The following is an 8,289-nucleotide window of genomic DNA, read 5'->3' on the forward strand; positions in this document are numbered from 1 at the left end:
GTGGGTGGGATAGGGGGAATGGGATGGAGATAATGGCTTTGGTGTGCGTCGCCTTTCGGAGGCACGGGAGTGGATGGAGAATGGGGATGTGGAGGGGAGGGAAACATGTTTAATCGCCTGTTTTTTCTTTCATTGCGAAGGGGAAGCGAGGCTAGGGCGGATGGAATGGGTATTAGAGGAGTGGGAGAGAGGGCGCTTCGCAATACGGGTATGCGTTTGTTTGCTTTGAACGTTGGAACAGTATTCCCGTCCACTGGATCTTTCGCTCGAAGTTGCGCGCGATGAAATGGGCTCTCCCCTAACTATCAGGTAAAACATAACATGCTTCCTATCTAGCCGCTTCCAACTCTACCATTATCGAACCCGAGGGTGGTATACGTGTCAGTCTTCTATGCTGGCGAAAGCGAAGTGAAGAGGCGAAGGGGAGCGAGAGGCGATGCCGGCGAACGAGATGGGAAAGCGGGAAAACGGAGCGGAGGGAGCCATCTATCGTCGGATTTCGAAAGTAAACCTTACGCGGGCTCGAGAGGCGATCTTCGTCCGTCGTAATAGAGGAACGGAAACCGATAAGCTGTATTAATCGGCGGGAAAGTGATGGCTTTACCCATATGACAAAAAATTAATAAGGGGATAGAACAACTAGGAGAAAATGTTTTCTTCATCATAAGCAAAAAGAACCTCTTTTCGAAACCGCGAAGAAAATTAACGTTTATTGCTTAAGAATCGACTCCATTCCTCCTCACTCCTATCTCAAGGTAATTTTTATCGATTCTGGCGGAAAAAGACCTCTAAAATAAATCTTCAAAGAATATAAAAATGAGAATAATCTCCCAAATCTAACCTTTAACTTGTTTAGAATCGCAAACTCCTTGTTTTAGTTTGTTCTCAATGATCCTCAATAATTTTAGAATATTTGTATTGCCTTGCTAGAGTTTTACTTAACTTAAACGATTTAAAAAAATATTAATCATAACCATTGATATGAAAACATTACGTAAAAGTCTTCTTCCTGATGTATTAATCAATACATATTTAATTATTTTTAAATTAGGAATCAAGCCTTAAAATTCCGATGTTAAAGCCCCACATATTGTAGCCGCTAAATAGTTGATGAAAGTAAATTATTTATTGAGCGACTCTTGATTGCGCCGACACATACATATCTCTCCATGAGATTTAGTAATTTAAATTTAATTATAAATCTGAAAAATCAATACCGTCAAGGCAAGCTAAAAATTGTGACTTCGACAGCTAATATAAGTTGATGACTGAAAACATTATTATTACCTTTTCGTTAAAACGAACAATTTTTGGGCTATTTTTCTTAATTATTTTTTTCTTATACGGCAGAAAAAGTCGCGCAGTTTATTTCCTACGCAAAGTTTTTTTCTAGCTCTTATTCTCTAGAACAAAATATTTCTAAAATTCAAACCCTACAATCAATGTTTTACTTATACCCATCATCCGATTCAATGTACTATTTCTGACAATGATTTTGTGTTCTTTAAAAGTAAGTAAGTTTTATAACTTAAATATTAATACAAAATGAATAAAATGCAACCAAAAAAATAAAAGTGAATTTTTTTATAAAAACAATAACTAGCTCCACTGCGCAATACTGAAATTTATTGAATTTGTTCATCTCATAGCCATCCCATTAATCATTCAATAGTACTGAAATATCAAAATTTTTATTATAGTTGTTAAACCCTGGAAAATATTTTTGATCTTAGAAGGAAAGCCATGAAGCAATACAAGTTTCTGTCTTCCTCTTGCGTAGTTGTGGTGCTGGCAATTCAAGACATCTATTTTCCCAGCTCTCTATTAACTATCCGAGGCGTTTCCTGTTACTTTCTCCGAATAGTTAGCTATGGAAGTTGAAAGACAGAGAGTGGGGCTAGGCTATAACTGGATGGAAAGAAAAGCAGGGACGAAGGCCACTTTCATAAACTTCCATTCTTCTCGGCTCACATCTTGCACACCCTTTATTACGAAGGCGAGGCCCTTCAACTCTCCCGGCGCACAGAAATCACCGCAGGCCCAGGGGCCAATGTCCTCTACGACGAGTTTGCCTCCCAGCCCACATGCTTTCTCAGCCAGCCATGAGAATCCTTCACCGCCGGGGGCGGAGGTGGGTACGACACTGCAATATGAGTCTACAACTTCGACCCTCAAACTTTCCTTCCCACGACGTGCGTAGCTCGCAGCGGTGCGTTCGTGTTCATAGTCCCCTCACGAACTTGCGCGTTGCCGCCATGTTGGCGAGAGAACTCGAGGAGAAGGACGACAAATAGACGCTTCCAACTCATGCATACATGACGGCTGATGCAAAATACGTTTACGTATTAATATACGTTCGGACGTGACCACGAAGTTGTTAGAAGCGAAAGGATCCAATCCATGTTTACATTATTCATGCATAAATAAACCACGAGCCCATGAGCTTTGCAGGGGAAATGGAACGAGGGATGGCGTCGGATTTATAAATGTTTACATAGACAGCGATACGGCGAGAGGTGGCGTGGGTTATAAAGATTGAAATCGATTGCCTCATCCCCCTCACGCCTGACGTCACAAACATAAAAACGCGTACAAAAAAACTCCAATAATATGTATGTATGTAGTCAGTCACCTCCCCTCCCCCCTTGAGAGCGAAGAGAAATAAATATCCTATCCACGAGGAGAGAGGAAGGGATAGCAAAGAGCCGCAATAGCGAAGGGGTCGGTTGCCATGGCAACCGAACGGGACTCGTAGGGGACTGGCTGTAGCGGAAGGGGGGGTAGTGATGTAGGAGGAGGAGGCAGGGGCTGAGAGGGGATGAAGGAAAGGTTTATGTTGTAGAGCGAGAGAGGCGGAGCGAGGGGGGGCGAAGTTAATGGTGTAGGAGTAAAGGGGGAGGGGGTGAAGAAGAAAGTTCCCATCCCATAATGGGGAGGGCCCTGGCATTCGACAGGGGAGTCAGTGGAGCCAGGGGCTGGAGAAGGGAGAGGGAGGACAGAGAGAAATGGGACGGGAGTAATGGGGTGGGTCGGAAAGGATAAAGGTCACAAGGACTGGCAGTAGGTATATAGTATACAAGTTTACATATCTTATCTATATACAGCCGGATGTGTGCCTCACTCACTCACTCATGGATACAAACTCTAGACCACTTCTAGACATGTTGGAGAGCTGAAATTTGGCACGCGTGCGGGGAACCCGAAATGATTCGGAGGAAAAATCCGAAAACCGGAAGTTTCCGCCACGTGTCGTCGCTAGGACGACAAAATGGCCGAAATCGCCCTTTTTCCGGGGACCGTCTTTCGGTTTTTATTTTACTGCGCGCAAATAGTGCGTGCTACACGAAAAGTTGTTGTATATTTAGAAAGCCAATAAATGCTTCCACGTTTTTATGTATTGTTTTTAGCTGAATGTTAAGTATTACGTCGCAAAAATGGCGTCCAAAAAATTATTTTTCGGAAACATTTTCATACTTTCTGCTGCCATCGTCCTAATTTTGGCTGTTGCACAACGAAAATAATTATTATATATGCTTACATGATTCTTAATTTAACTTTGTCAAGTATTTGTTTTGTCATTATTGGTTGCCGAGAAAAAAATTAAAATATGCCAAAAATCACCAAAAAGTACAATTTCCAAAAGATTAACACAAGATTTCATCCAGTTTTACACGACTGATTTCGTTTAGACTTAATATATACATAGAGCTATGCATTATGTTTTAGAAAATGTAAACAGTTTTACAATATTACCATCCAAAAACCAGCAAAAAATTAAAAATGGCTGACACTTCCCATTTTTTCCCGGGAGTCCGTTTACTATTTGTCGCTATACAGGCGATGCATTTCCATCACACGAACCGTTGTTGTACATTATAAAAGCCAATAAATGTCGCCACCTATTTATGTTATTTTTTAAGTTAGTTCATAAGTTCAACGCTTTCAAAATGGCGTCCAAAAATTAATTTCTCGGAAAATATTTCATACTTTCCACAGCCGTCGGCCTAAATTTGTGAGTTGGACATCGGCAATGATTATTATATATGTTCATTACATTGTCTACGAAATGTAGGCAACAATTATCTTTCCTCGTCCTTGGTTAATCTGAAAAATATTAAAATATTCCGAAAATCACCGAAAATTACCACTTCCAAAAGATTAACACAGGAATTTGTCAATTTAAACCTCACCGATTTCTTTCAAACTTTGTAGTCACATACAACTATGTATTATCTTTCAGAAAACATAAATATTTAATAAATGATTTTATCGATATTACCGCGAAAAAATAAAACATGCGGGCACTACTAATTTTTTCCGGGGAGAGATTTACTTTTTATTGTTTTACTCTCGAAATATGGATGTCATAGGGGCAACTTCTCTTAGATATGATAGTAAATGAATGTGACCATATATTATCGTCATTTTTAAACCCCCTGAAAACCCCTAAAAAATTAAAATTTGCATATAATTAGCCTTTTCGGGTACTTTTCGTCACGATTCCGCCGCATTTCCAAGCCTTACTACTCGTCGCTACGGAATTGATGTGGACGATTGATGACCCCGGGCAGTAAAAACCTATAAACCCCCGATAAACCCACATACACCCCCCAATAAATAAAATTTTGCATATAAGTCTACCTTTTTGGGTACTTTTCGTGACTATTCCACCGCTGGTTCTTACCCCAACGACTCATCCCCACGCAATTTATGTGAACGGATGGCGACCGCCTGGAGTACACACATATAAACCCCCGGTATCCCCTGAAATCCCCCCAAATGTAAAATGTGCCATTAAGTCTCCTATTTGGGAACTTCTCGCAAACATTACGCCGCACTACCCGTCCCCTCTGAGCTCTAGATCCGGAATGTTTGGTGAAGGCGGGCCACCGTAAACCATTCGGGAAAAATACCAGAAACCCCCCGATAACCTCCTGGAACCTCACCGAAAAATAAATAAAATTTTAAAGTCGCCTTTCCGAGTAGTTTCCGTCACAATTTAGCCGGTGCCACTACTACTTATTAAAACCCCCGCTAACCCCGTGAAACCTCCCAAAAAATTTCTACTAAATCACCTCTCCGGGTAAAAGAATCGTCAAAATTCCGCCTCTATTTCGGACCCCTACGACTTATCAGCACGAAATTTTTAGAACGATTTGTGACCACTGGTTTAACACAAGTATAAAACCCTCGGTATTCCGTTGGAACCCCCTGCAAAAAATGAAATACTTCCCATTAACTCTTCTTTTATGCGTACTTGTCGCAACTATTACGCCGCATTGCACTACCCTTTACAATCATCGCTACATAATCACTGTGGAAGATTGGTGACCGCATGTATAACATATTGAAACCCCGAATCCCCCTGGGCACCCCTCTCGGTGGAGAAGACCATTTATGAGGACTAAGCGGAGTAGCCGCGGGAGGCCCTTCATCCCCAAGGCGGAGAAGACGTTCCAAAGAGTAACTGGCGTAGGCGAGGGGGAGCTTCCGTACCCCCGGGGGGCGAAGCCACCCCGATGTTCAAGCGGCACAGCCGCTGTGGGCTCTATCCACCCCTGGGCGGCGAAGCCGCCCCTTAAACGAATAACGGTGAAAAAGTTCCGAAATTCCCTCGCCCTCTGTGCGGCTATGCCGACCCCAGACGAGGTACGGCGAAGCCATTCCGAGTATTGAGCGGAGTAGCCCCGGGGGGGCACACTCAACCCCTGGGCGGCGAAGCCGCCTCTCAACGAGGAAGGGAGAAGCCGTTCCAAGGAATGAGTAGGGCGCTTCCTTACCCCCTGGCCGTCAAAGCCGGCCCCTAGCTTAGGTGAGATTATTCAAACAAAAAATCTTCGAACGATCACAATTGTAGACGGCGAAGCCGGAACCGGGTTTTTAAGGGGCGGAGCCCCTTAACGAGCGCGCGGAGCGCCGCGAGTAGGTATATATACGTGCGAAGCGCACAGCAGTGCGGCTGTTATCCCTCCACAATCTCTTCTCGTTAGAGTGGCAGGAGTGGGATGGGAGTCGAGAGAGGGGGAGGAGAGAGGACTTGGCTGACTGCAAGGGGAGAGGTATAGGGGAAAGAGGGACGGAGGAGTTTGTGCTGAGGGAAAGACTGCCTTGTAGTCGGGCGGCCTCGAGGGAGGAGAACTTAAAGGGGAGGGGAAGTATGTTACCGCTCGGGACTCGCTGATGAGGGAACTTGACGACTCCCAGAGGTGGCAGACCGGCTGAGGGAGGGGGGAGAGCGGAGAGGCTTAGATAGAATGGAGGGAGAGAGAGACTCGCTCCTCACCTCCCCGCTTGGCATGCGGGTCGAGTGGGATGAGTTGAAATAGGGCAGCACTCCGCTTCCTTTCCTCCCCATTCCCCTGCCGGAGACATATAGTGGTAATTTACTTGAAGGGCGAGCTAAACGAGACGGAGAGGCCTGCACTGTAATATGGGAAGGACGGGAGTAATCTGAAACGATGAAGTTCTGTATATTTTTTTCCGCTCTTGGTCGGGCTCGGAGGGAACAGTGTGGAGGGGATGGCTCGCCAGCCAGCGGAAGGAGGAGGGAAGAGGGCGCTGAGGCAGGTTCTGGTGGGATGAGAATTAATGCCGGGGAACTGGGGAAATTTTTCAGGAGTGGAGAGGGTGGCTTGTGAAGGGAGAACTACTGCGCAGGAAGATTATAGGTATTCCACGCGCTCTCTCGAGTCACTCCCTCCACCAGCCTGGCAGTTTCATTCCCCCCACTGCCGAATGCTTGCCTACCCATTGTCCTCGTATCTCTGAATCCTCTTTCCCTCCCCCATCCTAAGTTTCCGCTCGACTGAGCTCTTTTTATTTTACATCAGCTCTCCCATACCCCTCCGCTTTTATCTTGTGGGAATGGGATAGAGCGAGTCTTGGAGTTTTTTTATCACCGGGCTGGTTTTAATTATCGTCATTTACCGAGAAAGTCAGCGAGTTTCAACTGTTATCTTCAACTCATTCCAGTTTATAATTCGCTCGTCCCCGGCAGTGGTAAAAAAGGGGGATAGGGCACCTTTCGTATGATAAAGACTTTTTTTATGTGAATCTACGCGTTCAAACCTACTAACCGTTTTCCTTCCTCGCTTCCATCTCTTTAGCACTCGGCTTAGAGCTCTTCACATGACCTCCCCCCCGAATACATTTCAGAGGCACTAAAAACGGAGCGAAGCTAGGAGTTGGTGTGTTCTTACTTTTATTGCTTCCGCTTTTTTTCGCGAATCCTCATTGCTCGCTGCACACGCTGTTGTCGATGTGCCTCTTAAAATGATAGAGGTGGGGGAATGTAGTAAGCAAGGCCATCGATGAAGGAAACAAGCCAAGGGAGCCTTTTTTTCCCAGTCGAGTCCGCGGGCTGGCGGACGAAGCTATCTGTCATGGCCGCTGTTGCAGCCGACTCTCTCTAATCTTCCTATGGTCTCGCGGGTCGATAACTCTGGGTTTTTATGGCCACTTCCTAAAAATGAGATGATAAAAGGGAAGTTTTTGTGGAAGGGAGTTCGGCGTGGGTAAAGTTTTCAGTGCAAGAGCGAGAGGTAAACTAAAGTTACGGGGTCGTTCGAAAAATCCTATTTGCTGGAAGAGTTGTTCGAGTTCTATTGTGCAAGTTTTTGTCGGGAGGTGTGGGATGGGCAGCAGTATCTCATCAGACTAGAAGCTCAGAAAGAAGTTTTTCTTCGAGTCTTGGTCGATCGATCGGCCAGACCCGAACAGTGAACTTCCAACTGAGCTCGGAGTTCTGAAGCACGAGGCAAGTAGGAGGCAACGCGTTGACGACGTGACTCCGAGTCAATAGCCAATGGCGCTCCGAAGTAATGTGTCACGGCTGGTCACGGCCGTTAGGGGGTTAGGGTGTGAGTTGAAAGTAAATTGCTCTTGACGCTCGGCGAGCCAATGGAAAAGCATGACTCAACACCTTGTGCTTGTTCGCTTGACTAGCATTTCGCCAGGAATGCAATTTCATCATCTTCCACGCTGGTATTGCGATTGCGACACCTTTTTTGAATTTCAGTGAACGTTTCTCAATGCTTTACAAACAATTTTTTCACCCTTGACTATCACTATTAACTAAGAATTCGCATCATTTTGCTCTCCATCTTTTAAATTTATTATTTTTTTATTTTCCTCTTTGTCCTAAATGTTTTAGGGTGTGGAATAGAAAAGATTGATAGTTTATAGCTTCATAAATTTTGTGTGTCAAAAAAGATTGATACTACGAAGAATCTATTGTAGTATATAACTGCCCAACAGTTCTAGAAAATCGGTTACTGAGAATTAAAATCA

This window comes from Ischnura elegans, chromosome 3 (genome assembly GCF_921293095.1).
Source record: "Ischnura elegans chromosome 3, ioIscEleg1.1, whole genome shotgun sequence".
Taxonomy (NCBI): domain Eukaryota; kingdom Metazoa; phylum Arthropoda; class Insecta; order Odonata; family Coenagrionidae; genus Ischnura; species Ischnura elegans.